Source organism: Schistocerca nitens, chromosome 10 (assembly GCF_023898315.1).
Source record: "Schistocerca nitens isolate TAMUIC-IGC-003100 chromosome 10, iqSchNite1.1, whole genome shotgun sequence".
NCBI lineage: Eukaryota > Metazoa > Arthropoda > Insecta > Orthoptera > Acrididae > Schistocerca > Schistocerca nitens.
Window position 1 is genome coordinate 53,566,039 of NC_064623.1, and position 14,119 is coordinate 53,580,157.

Here is a 14,119-nt window from a genome sequence, read left to right on the forward strand (position 1 = left end):
ATGGAGACGATCGTAGAGATGCTGGATGTAGTCCTGTGGAACGGCTTGCCATGCCATTTCCACCTGGCGCCTCAGTTGGACCAGCGTTCGTGCTGGACGTGCAGACCGCTTGAGACGACGCTTCATCCAGTCCCAAACATGCTCAATGGGGGACAGATCCGGAGATCTTGCTGGCCAGGGTAGTTGACTTACACCTTCTAGAGCACGTTGGGTGGCACGGGATACATGCGGACGTGCATTGTCCTGTTGGAACAGCAAGATCCCTTGCCGGTCTAGGAATGGTAGAACGATGGGTTCGATGACGGTTTGGATGTACCGTACACTATTCAGTGTCCCCTCGACGATCACCAGTGGTGTACGGCCAGTGTAGGAGATCGCTCCCCTCACCATGATGCCGGGTGTTGGCCCTGTGTGCCTCGGTCGTATGCAGTCCTGATTGTGGCGCTCACCTGCACGGCGCCAAACACGCATACGACCATCATTGGCACCAAGGCAGAAGCGACTCTCATCGCTGAAGACGACACGTCTCCATTCGTCCCTCCATTCACGCCTGTCGCGACACCACTGGAGGCGGGCTGCACGATGTTGGGGCGTGAGCGGAAGACGGCCTAACGGTGTGCGGGACCGTAGCCCAGCTTCATGGAGACGGTTGCGAATGGTCCTCGCCGATACCCCAGGAGCAACAGTGTCCCTAATTTGCTGGGAAGTGGCGGTGCGGTCCCCTACGGCACTGCGTAGGATCCTACGGTCTTGGCGTGCATCCGTGCGTCGCTGCGGTCCGGTCCCAGGTCGACGGGCACGTGCACCTTCCGCCGACCACTGGCGACAACATCGATGTACTGTGGAGACCTCACGCCCCACGTGTTGAGCAATTCGGCGGTACGTCCACCCGGCCTCCCGCATGCCCACTATACGCCCTCGCTCAAAGTCCGTCAACTGCACATACGGTTCACGTCCACGCTGTCGCGGCATGCTACCAGTGTTAAAGACTGCGATGGAGCTCCGTATGCCACGGCAAACTGGCTGACACTGACGGCGGCGGTGCACAAATGCTGCGCAGCTAGCGCCATTCGACGGCCAACACCGCGGTTCCTGGTGTGTCCGCTGTGCCGTGCGTGTGATCATTGCTTGTACAGCCCTCTCGCAGTGTCCGGAGCAAGTATGGTGGGTCTGACACACCGGTGTCAATGTGTTCTTTTTTCCATTTCCAGGAGTGTAGATGACAGAGAGATAGAAAAACAATTAAAATCGCTCAAAAGAGGAAAGGCCGCTCAACCTGATGCGATACTAGTTCGATTTTACGCAGAGTATGCGAAGGAACTTGCTCCCATTGTTGCAGCGGTGTACCGTAGGCCTCTAGAAGGGCGTAGCGTTCCAAAGGATTGGAAAAGGGCACAGGTCATCCCCGTTTTCAAGAACGGACGTCGAACAGATGTGCAGAACTGTAGACCTATATCTGTAACGTCAATCAGTTGTAGAATTTTGGAACACGTATTATGTTAGAGTACAATGACTTTTCTGGAGACTAGAAATCTACTCTGTAGGAATCAGCATGAGTTTCGAAAAAGACGATCGTGTGAAACCCAGCTCGCGCTATTTGTCCACGAGACTCAGAGGGCCATAGACACGGGTTCCCAGGTAGACGCCGTGTCTCTTGACTTCCGCAAGGCGTTTGTTACAGTTCGCCACAGTCGTTTAATGAACAAAATAAGAGCATATGGACTATCAGACCAATTGTGTGATTGGATTGAAGAGTTTCTAGATGACAGAATGCAGGATGTCATTCTCAATGGAGAGAAGTCTTTCGAAGTAAGAGTGATTTCAGGTGTGCCGCAGGGGAGTGTCGTAGGACCGTTGCTATTCACAATATACATAAATGACCTTGTGTATAACATGGGAAGTTCACTGAGGCTTTATGCGGTTGATGCTGTAGTATATCGAGAGGTTGTAACAATGGATAATTGTACTGAAATGCAGGAGGATCTGCAACGAGCTGACGCATGGTGCAGGGAATGGCAACTGAATCTCAATGTAGACAAGTGTAATGTGCTACGAATACATAGAAAGAAAGATCCTTTATCATTTAGCTACAATATAGCAGGTCAGCAACTGGAAACAATTCCATAAATTATCTGGGACTAGGCATTAGGAGTGATTTAAAATGGAATAACCATATAAAATTAATCGTCGGTAAAGCAGATACCAGACTGAGATTCATTGGAAGAATCCTAAGGAAATGCAATCCGAAAACAAAGGAAGTAGGTTACAGTACACTTGTTCGCCCACTGCTTGAATACTGCTCACCGGTGTGGGATCCGTACCAGATAGGGTTGATAGAAGAGATAGAGAAGATCCAACGGAGAGCAGCGCGCTTCGTTACAGGATCATTTAGTAATCGCAAAAGCGTTACGGAGATGATAGATCAGAGGAAGACTGCAAGAGAGACGCGTTTTTGTTGAAGTTTCGAGAATGTACCTTCACCGAGGAGTCGAGCAGTATATTGCTCCCTCCCACGTATATCTCGCGAAGAGACCACGAGGATAAAACCAGAGGGATTAGAGTCCACACAGAGGCATACCGACAATCTTTCTTTCCACGAACATTACGAGACTGGAATAGAAGGGAGAACCGATAGAGGTACTCAAAGTACCCTCCGCCACACACCGTCAGGTGGCTTGCGGAGTATGGATGTAGATGTAGATATAGAAGAACCGCAGTTCAAAACACCACATACAATGAAACAAAAACCTGGCGTCTAAACGCATGGAAACAAATGCAATACAAAAGTCCAGACAAGACACAGATGATTTCACAGACCGAGAGACACGAAAATGAAACGGCAAAAACAGCAGTAATTCAGCTTCTCCAAGAAAATGCATATTCTATTGGCTTCCATACAGAAAAATTCGACATCCTGCAACTGAGTCAGGAAATCTGCTCCGGCGTAAAAGACAAGCGCCGGCATGACAGACAGGAGCCGCAGAGCAGAAACGGCTGTGAAGAAGACGTCGGCCAAATACGCTGACCGACCCCTGTCCGCCCCCGGTAGCTGATTGGTCAGCACGGCAGGATGTCAATCCTAAGGGCCCGGGTTCGATTCCCGGCTGGGTCGGAGATTTTCTCCGCTCAGGGACTCGGTGTTGTGTTGTCCCAATCATCATCATTTCATCCCCATCGACGAGCAAGTCGCCGAAGTGGCGTCAGATCGAAAGACTTGCACCCGGCGAACGGTCTACGCGACGGGAGGCCCTAGTCACACGAGCGACACCTGTCTAGCACGACACGGAGATAGCTGCGGCCTCTAGGCGAAGAGAACATAAGCCGCGCCGCCTGGACCCGGCCATGTTGAAAACTAAGCCGTTCTACGAGCTCTAAAGCAGCGACTTAGGAATTGTATAATTTCACTTGTATTAGGCACTGTCTACACTGGTGAGACTCCTTGTTTGTTTGTCGCCATTTGCTTGCGATACAACACTGTAAATTCTCAAAGTTAAGTATTATCATTTATCTTACTGTAATAAAAATTCATTGATACGATTCGTTTGAATTGTTGTCTGGCGACGGGAGAAATCAGGTTTCCTAGGCACCCCACATTCGACAGGAGACAACAAAATCAATCCTGAAGTCTGCATGAACTGTGCAATAGCACATAAAATGGCTCTGAGCACTATGGGACTTGAGTTCTGAGGTCATCACCCCCTAGAACTTAGAACTACACTCCTGGAAATTGAAATAAGAACACCGTGAATTCATTGTCCCAGGAAGGGGAAACTTTATTGACACATTCCTGGGGTCAGATACATCACATGATCACACTGACAGGACCACAGGCACATAGACACAGGCAACAGAGCATGCACAATGTCGGCACTAGTACAGTGTATATCCACCTTTCGCAGCAATGCAGGCTGCTATTCTCCCATGGAGACGATCGTAGAGATGCTGGATGTAGTCCTGTGGAACGGCTTGCCATGCCATTTCCACCTGGCGCCTCAGTTGGACCAGCGTTCGTGCTGGACGTGCAGACCGCGTGAGACGACGCTTCATCCAGTCCCAAACATGCTCAATGGGGGACAGATCCGGAGATCTTGCTGGCCAGGGTAGTTGACTTACACCTTCTAGAGCACGTTGGGTGGCACGGGATACATGCGGACGTGCATTGTCCTGTTGGAACAGCAAGTTCCCTTGCCGGTCTAGGAATGGTATAACGATGGGTTCGATGACGGTTTGGCTGTGCCGTGCACTATTCAGTGTCCCCTCGACGATCACCAGTGGTGTACGGCCAGTGTAGGAGATCGCTCCCCACACCATGATGCCGGGTGTTGGCCCTGTGTGCCTCGGTCGTATGCAGTCCTGATTGTGGCGCTCACCTGCACGGCGCCAAACACGCATACGACCATCATTGGCACCAAGGCAGAAGCGACTCTCATCGCTGAAGACGACACGTCTCCATTCGTCCCTCCATTCACGCCTGTCGCGACACCACTGGAGGCGGGCTGCACGATGTTGGGGCGTGAGCGGAAGACGGCCTAACGGTGTGCGGGACCGTAGCCCAGCTTCATGGAGACGGTTGCGAATGGTCCTCGCCGATACCCCAGGAGCAACAGTGTCCCTAATTTGCTGGGAAGTGGCGGTGCGGTCCCCTACGGCACTGCGTAGGATCCTACGGTCTTGGCGTGCATCCGTGCGTCGCTGCGGTCCGGTCCCAGGTCGACGGGCACGTGCACCTTCCGCCGACCACTGGCGACAACATCGATGTACTGTGGAGACCTCACGCCCCACGTGTTGAGCAATTCGGCGGTACGTCCACCCGGCCTCCCGCATGCCCACTATACGCCCTCGCTCAAAGTCCGTCAACTGCACATACGGTTCACGTCCACGCTGTCGCGGCATGCTACCAGTGTTAAAGACTGCGATGGAGCTCCGTATGCCACGGCAAACTGGCTGACACTGACGGCGGCGGTGCACAAATGCTGCGCAGCTAACGCCATTCGACGGCCAACACCGCGGTTCCTGGTGTGTCCGCTGTGCCGTGCGTGTGATCATTGCTTGTACAGCCCTCTCGCAGTGTCCGGAGCAAGTATGGTGGGTCTGACACACCGGTGTCAATGTGTTCTTTTTTCCATTTCCAGGAGTGTACTTAAACCTAACTAACCTAAGGACACCACACACATCCATGCCCGAGGCAGCATTCGAACCTGCGACTGCAGCAGCAGCGCGGTTCGAGACTGTAGCGCCTAGAACTGCTCGGCCACCCTAGCCGGCGCAGTAGCACATCAGGAAGTAACCATAGTACCGTGTATGTGTGTCACAATTAACTGGATAGCTCGGTATTTACCAGAATTTCCCTCCGTTACGTTTTCCAACTGAACTGCATGAGGAACATTCTGATCACTGGACTTCTGGAGCGAGTGGCTGAGTTGCTGGAAGCGGATTTAGTTAGCCTGTACGCAAAACGATGGAAAAGACAAGCCAGACCGCCCATGACAAATGAATCACAAAGTGAAAAACCGAACCATAGTCTTCATAATAGAAAATCGCTTTACGTCGTACAACTGTTTTCGGGCAATCAGTGTCTGGTTTATTAAAGTCTTCTTGTTGTTTTGGTCTTCAGTCCAGAGACTGGTTTGATGCAGCTCTCCATGCTACTCTATATTGTGCAAGCTTCTTCATCTCCAAGTACCTACTCTAACCTACACGTACATCCTCCTGAACCTGTTTGGTGTATCCATGCCTTGGTCTCCCTCTACGATTTTTACCCTCCGCGCTTCCCTCCAATGCTAAATTCATGACCCCTTGATGCCTCAGAACGTGTCCTACCAATCGACCCCTTCTTCTAGTCAAGTTGTGCCACATATTCTTCTTCTCCACAATTCTATTCAGTACCTCCTCATTAGTTATGTGATCTATCCATCTAATCTTCAGCATTCTTCCGTAGCACTACAGTTCGAAAGCTTCTATTCTCTTCTTGTCTAAACTATATATCGTTCATATTTCACATCCATACACAGCTACGCTCCATACAAATACTTTCAGAAAAGACTTCCTGACACATAAATCTATACTCGATGTTAGCAAATTTCCCTTCTTCAGAAACGCTTTCCTTTCCATTGCCAGTCTAGATTTTATATCCTCGCTACTTCGACCATCATCAGTCATTTCAAAACTCATTTAATACTTTAAGTGTCTCATTTCCTAATCTAATTCCCTCAGCATCACCTGGTTTAGTTGGACTACATCCCATTATCCTCGTTTTGCTTTTGTTGATGTTCATCTTATATTCTCCTTCGAAGACACTGTCCATTCCGTTCAACTACTCTTCCAGGTCCTTTGCTGTCTCTGACAGAGTTACAGTGTCATCGGCAAACCTCAAAGTTTTTATTTCTTCTACATGGATTTATATTCCTACTCCAAATTTTTGTTTCGTTTCCTTTACTGCTCAATATACAGATTGAATAACATCGGGGATAGGCTTCAACCCGGTGTCACTCCCTTCCCAACCTCTGCTTCCCTTTCATGCCCCTCGACTCTTATAACTTCCATTTGGTTTCTGTACAAATTGTAAATAGCCTTCGCTCCCTGTGTTTGAAACCTGCCACCTACAGAATTTGAAAGAGAGTATTCCAGTCAACATTGTCAAAAGCTTTCTCTAAGTCTACAAATGCTAGAAACGTAGGTTTGCGTTTCTTTAAACTATTTTCTAAGAGAGGATCATTATTGCCTTCCGTGTTCCAACATTTCTATGGAATACAAACTGATCTTCCCCGAGGACGGCTTCTACCAGTTTTTCCATTCGTCTGTAGAGAATTAGTGTTAATATTTTGCAGCCGAGGCTTATTAAACTGATAGTTCGATAATTTTCACACCTGTCAATACCTTCTATCTTTGGTATTGGAATTACTATTTTCTTCTTGAAGTCTGAGGGTACTTCGCCTGTCTCATACATCTTGCCCGCCAGGTGGTAGAGTTTTCTTAGGCCTGGCTCTCCCAAGGCTGTCAGTAGTTCTAACGGAATGTTGTCTACTCCCGGGGCATTGTCTCGAGTCAGGTCTTTCAGTGCTCTGTCAAACTCTCCGCACATTATCATATCTCCCATTTCATCTTCATCTACATTCCCTTCCATTTCCATAATATTGTCCTCAAGTATATCGCCCTCGTATAGACACTCTATATACTCCTTCCACCTCTCTGCTTTCCGTTCTTTGTTTAGAACTGGGTTTCCATCTGAGCTCTTGATATTCATGCAAGTGGTTCTCTTTTCTCCAAAAGTCTGTTTAAGTTTCCTGAAAGTCTTATAGTTATCAAAAAAGAGAAAGCAACTAAACAAAAATGTTTCACTTCAAAACAGAATAAAACGCGACGTAGTATGGGCCCAGTACACAGACAGAATGTAAAAACGGTGCTCGCAAAAAGACAGCGAAATGAAGGTTTTAAAAATACTCACGAAACGATGATAGGAGGAAAACGCAAATATCTCAAGTAAATAAAGGATTTCGTGATCTGCAAGTGTTAAAGGAAAGTAGTATTTTCGTCATGTGGAACATCGAAATCAAAATTTAGTTTTCCTACGGAAGATCTTTGTGACATTGCGGATGCTATTGAACCACTTGAAAAACGTGACACAGGAAAAAAGGAAGAAATGGCAGCAATGGGACAGCAGGGAAAGAGCTTATATACGGTAAATAGAACAATCAACTAAAAGATAAAACTATGTGTGTTGCGTTGTGAAACTTCCAAGACTATTCGAGAAACATAACAGTAATGCACGTAAGAGACGCTTCTCAAAGACCTCAGCAGTTACTTCTATCCTCACTTCATCCATCTGTCTTAATTCCTTTCTGGGTATGACCAAATTCCAGTACCCGTCTTCTAACCTAAAGTATTCAGATCTAGTGTAGTATGTCCCCAGTGCAAGAACTATACACGTTCTCAACAGCGTTTCGCGAAAAGAAGCTTTCTTCCAGCCACAGATAACTGGCGAAAGCACACGGAGAATTAGCTAGTGAGGAAGGGGCAGCTGAATTAATTTGTACTTAGATTTCCGGTGTTGAAGTGCTGTGTGATGTCTGCCAGGCCGCTGTTGCTGCTTCTTGTGCAAGTTTATAAAAATAGGTTCTGGTAAGAGGTATGACGTTTGTCTTTGAATAAAAAGTCTTGGCCATCATGTCATTTTTCACCTCAAGGTTTACTTCGAAGTTCTCATACACTTTCACCACTGGTTACAATATTCACATGTATTAGTGATGACAACAGTTTTTAGAGGGACCCTCAAAACACGTCCACTTCCTACCATCCCTGACAACCAAGTGCCTCGTCTGCATCGAGACGTCATGGACTGCGTGAAATCTCCAGGTTCAGGTTGGAGTTGTTATTCTGATTTTTGTTTAGAAGCTTTTGGGACAGGTTAATATCCTTACAAAAAGTAGAAAAATATGAAACTTACAGGCTGAGAATAATGCTTGCAGTAACTATTGGCAATTATTTACGAGAATATAATGTTTATATTATGTTGACAGTGGTAGACTTAATTTGACTTCGTCGTATTTTCCACTCTGATTGCTAAACAGGTGTTTTGCAGTTTTGTGCTTTTCTACAAATGGGTTACATATGTTTTATGTTCCATATCAGGCTACAAATAATAAAAGTAATTATGTTGTGAGCAGTTTTGTGATTCAGTGATGCTTTTTAATTCAAAATTACGACACAATTTTGAGATTTAGCTATTTTCTATGTGGGATAGAACTGACATACACTAGGAAGCACTTCGGTGCCTTTGTCTCCTAAGCTATCGCATGACACAAAGTTTCAAAAGATGATTCAATTAATAATTTAGCAATACTGCACAATTTGTAATTTTCGTCTTTTGGTTCGTTATTGAAATTAACATGGTTATTTCTAAGATGTCAGTGCTCAGAGGTTTGTTTTCATGTAATATAGGTTTCGTCTGATCCAAAAATTTATGTTTTCTTGATAACTGTGTGGCTGCAAATTTGCTTGAAGATAATGTTCGAAAAGCTGTGACATCCATCATATATTTCTTGTTTATAGAACTTTTATAAGGTGTCGACAAATGTTATCTGTCGAAATAGTGAGTGAACAGGTTGAACAGATCCTGAAGATAAACTAGAAAGTTTTACTGAATCTTCCGATACCATCTCCATAATGTTACATAGTTCAAGATTTTTATAGTTTCAAATACAATAGAACTAGAGCCATGTCAACTAAAGTAATTAATCTAGAGAATATAGCGTTTGAATGAAATCAGTTCCAATCATAAATATGACAGATTCTATTTTTCCAGACGAATTCAAAAATTTTCTCGGGTATAGGATTCATTAGCCAACAGTGAGAAGTCTACGGCAAATCTAAATGAAAGTCTCGTAAGAGAAGGCTAACGACCGAATGGCAATTGTCAAGGAGGTAGTCTCACCTTTGAAGTATGTTTTAACAAAAATAAAAGAAAGGATCCGCGAGTGATGGATTTGCACATTTTGCCGTAGAATGCAATAAGCCTAACAAAAGAGGAAGTTGCTGTACATGTAAGAAATATAATCACACAGAAGAGAAATGCTACTTCAAAAACAAAAATTCAGAGCAAGAAACACATATGAGACCTTTCAAGCACTGTCCTCACTGAAAGAGGACAAACAACCATCGTTATGTTAAGAACAGAAACAACCTCACAAAAACAGCATTTTTTCGGCTCTGAAGTAAAAAGATCAAGCTATTGAAGAGAAACAGGAAATAAGACATCACTGAAGATGGCAAGAGAGAAGTCATCACTGAAGTGACAAAGGAAGAAGACATGAATAAAGGAAAACAGAGAGGAGACACCAAAGGAGACTCTGCATTTCATGCATATGAATGCAACAAAGAAAGGATTTTAGGAGAAGCTAACAAGAAAGAAGAAATGGTCATGGTGGGTGATAGTGCTCCTACTGGACATATGTGTTATGAAGTGGGCAAGTTAAAAATGTGAAAGACTATGACAGAGTTGTAAAAGCTGCCAAAGAAGGTGCATCAATGAAGATAATAGCACGAGGGAACTTTGTGGGTGAAACGTGTATCCTCAAGGACGTTGTGTACGTTCTTTGATTGTACAGAAGTAATCTGATATCTCTGAATGCTATGCTTATCTCTGAAAATGATTTCAGATGATATGGCATTAGTTATTGAGTCACTTGACAGTGCCAAAGAATAAATCACAGAACTACAGAAACGAGCAGACGAAAAAGGACTAAAATATCATTTGAAAAAACACATTTCATGACAAATATCAATGATGCTGCTGCAAATCAAAAAAGATTTGAAATTCATAGCAACACAATATCTAAAACAGTTTTAAATATCTAGGTAAATGGATAACAAGCAAAGCAAGAGGAAAGTTAGCCATATAAAATAGAGTATGTAAAATGAAATGGCCCTCCAAATGACAAAAAACATATATAACATAAAAACTTTGTTCTGGAACACAAAATTAAGACATTACCACACAGTGGTAAGGCCTGGTACACTGTATAGAGAAGAAACACTTAAACTAACAAATTTTTGGATCTCGAAAAACTGGGAGAAGTTGAAAGAACTCTAAGGAAAATATTGGGACCTAGAAGTAATACTAATGTTGGATACAAATTAAGATGAGAGAACTCTATTTGAAAATGGAAAGTCGAATTGATATGATGGGGAAAATACGATTACAGTTTTATGACCACATACACCGAATGGATAGTAACAGACTGACCAAGCAGATCTTAAAATTGCTAAACAAATTCAAACCCACTTGGTTCACCGATATTGATAAAGACATGAAAAACACAGGAATTGGAATGGACATAATAGGTAACAGGAAACTTTTTAGAGATATAAACACAAAAGGTAGGATGTCAGGGAAGAAAGTGGTCTAAAAAAGGAAGAAAGTGGACCCAGGAAGAAATGGGACGACAGTCTCAAAAGATGAAGGAAGTGTGGGAGCAACGAAAATTAAATACAAAGAAGCAAAACGAAAATCGATTTCTCGTACCCTCCAAAAGAATTGTTCGAATAAATAAATAAAAATTTCTCTGTTATGTTTGGAAAACATTTAGTTGGAATTTATAAAGAGAAAATGCACATTTTAGAAGCGCCAAAACCAACAAATCTATTTATGAAATGTCAATTAAACCAGGAATGCAGTGACTTCTTGCAGAAGGAGGACAGCACGAATGGCGCAAGAAGCTACGTCATTCAGGCACAATTCGCACTTCAAAGATCGAGAAAATGTCTGATGGGGTTCCAACTAGTTCATGCCCACCACAAATATTGTGTGACGCTTGAGTGAGAGCTGAGCTAACAAGAAAGCAATTTTATACTGTAGGAGAAAAAGTGGCAATACCACCTGAAACAATACATACTGCATTTGTGTAGAGAGACACATCCACTGTATTTAATGAATACAGATACTACATGAGGATGTTAGATGATTACATTCTGTTTCTGTAACCTCTTTGTTAAAATATAAGCCAGTGGCTGTAAGATTCATAAGAAAGTATATGCTGGACAGAGAAAATAAGTACAAGAATAATATGTGATAAAGAAAGTGAGTACACTAGTTGTGATTTTAAGGACTGATGTGAAGAAAAACGAATTGTGCTGGACTGTAGTAGTCGTTATAGTCCTTAATGGGAAATCAGTGAGACTTCAACTGAATAAGAAATGAGCAAGAAAAGAGCTATGATCTTTGACAGCTAACTGAAGAATGATCTATGGCAGAAGCAGTGATCTCAGGGACACATTTCTACATCTACATCTACATGCTTACTCTGCTATTCACAATAAAGTGCCTGGCAGAGGGTTCAATGAACCACCTTCTTGCTGTATCTCTACTGTTCCACTCTCGAACGGCAGGCGCGAAAAACGAGTACGTAGATTTTTCTGACGAGCCCTGATTTCTCTTATTTTATCGTGATGATCATTTCTCTCTATGTAGGTTGATGCCAACAGAATGTTTTCGCAATTGGAGGAGAAAACTAGTGATCGAAATTTCATGAGAAGATCCCGTCGCAACGAAAAACGCCTTTCTTTTAATGATTGCCACTCCAATTCACGTATCATGTGTCACACTATCTCCCCTATTTCGCGATAATACAAAACGAGCTGCCCTTCTTTGTACTTTTTCGATGTCATCCGAGAGTCCCACCTGATGGGGATCCCACACCGCACAGTAATATTCCAGAATAGGACGGACAAGCGTAGTGTAAACAGTCTCTTTATTACACCTGTTGCACCTTCTAAGTGTTCTGCCAATGAATCGCAGTCTTTGGTTTGCTCTACCCACAATATTATCTACGTGATCGTTCCAATTTAGGTTATTTTTAATTGTAATCCCTAAGTATATAGTTGAATTTATAGCCTTCAGATTTATGTGACTTATCGCGTAATCGAAATTTAGCTGATTTCTTTTAGTACTCATGTGAATAACTTCACACTTTTCCTTATTCAAGGTCAATTGCCACTTTTCACACTTTAATCAATAGAAGTTCAACTATCAATCAAAGTGATACAACTGCAGAAAAGTCTCTTGGCAGACCAGATCTAACAGGACTTCAAACTTTTGGATCAAGAATTTTTACGAAAACATCTAGGCCACTTGAAGAAACTGGATGAAAGAAGTTGTCCCTAATTCCTATTGGGTATGCTCCAAATAGCTGCAGACGGTTTGATGTAGAAGGAAGAAGTATTGCTGTGTTAAGAGATCTAGAGCCTGTAAACGATAAAAGAAACCATAGAGAAAAGTTGTTGCGGTATTGGTTCTGAGCGGTTTTTAACTAGAAAAGGATGCAGACTTAAACAAATAATTCAGCTCAGTAGTAGATGTCTATTCACTAAGATACGTAATGGTTTGTTACGGCAGTAGAGAAAAATTTTGATTTGAGAGTGTCTGATGGAAAAGGAAACTTGATGAGAAGATTTTTATGAAGATACTCGCAGAATGTCCGCTTCCGTAGCTGAGTGGTCAGTGCAATAGCTGAGTGGTCGGTGCACCTGACTGCCATGTGGGGGATTCAGGTTCCTAGTCTTGTCAGGGACTTTCCCTTGCTGAGAAGGCTAGAATGGGACGCTGATTGCGAATTCTTTGACATTAGCTGTATTAGGTATAGATATATCGACTACTAGTAACACATGAAAATTTGTGGCGAAACGAATCTCGAACCCAGATAACCTGCTTTTCAAGAGCAGTTTCCTTAAAAACTTCGGCTATCCGTGCAAGCTACCCAGGTCGATCCAAAGCTCCATGCGCCACACTATCTATACCTCCATAAAAAAATGAAAAAAAATCCATATTCCAGTCCAGTGAAGTAACCACCAATTCATGGACTCAACACTGAATTTATTGTGTACATCACATAACATCATATTTTGAATAACTACATGGACACCAGAGGAGATGCAGTCTGGGCTGCGGTTTACTGCTGATGTTGGCAGAAGCAGAGCAGGCGACGCAGAGAGCAGCTGCAGACCTGATGCTGACTGGAGATGTTTAACATCACAGTGGCCACTTCCTGGCTTACCGGGCACATTTTTGCATAGTTGGTTTCTTCTCCAGCACCGCATTCAAATTTTCAGTGCTGATAGTAGCGAAGACGTCATCACAAGTAGGCAAATGGAATTGTCTTGTGTGTCGATTATACGTCCGTCGCGCGGAATCCGCTATGTATCCGACCCCCTCATGTTCTGGAGGGAGGATCAGAAAATATTTCAAACCTGAGTGAAACTTGACAAACGGAAATTTAGACAAAGAAGTTGGCCGAGCTTCCGGTGTTAACCATTGAACACTCTTTTGCCGAGTAGTTTTAGATTTTCTAACAGGCGATATAAAAGCGTCGATTTTGTCCTTGTTTGATACAGATTCGAAGAATTTAGAATAAACTGTAGACTGCATGACTCGCCCTGGAAATTCTGCCATTTTGTAGATCAACTGCCTATTGGTTACTGTAGTAACACACTCATTGTCAACAATAGCAGACTGTTTTCTGGTCCAGTGGCTATTCCGTTATTGCTACCTCTGTTATTTCTCACTGTAGCTGCAGCAACCCGCTCTTTAGGACTAACTAATACCGATTTATCTTCGGACATGAAATAA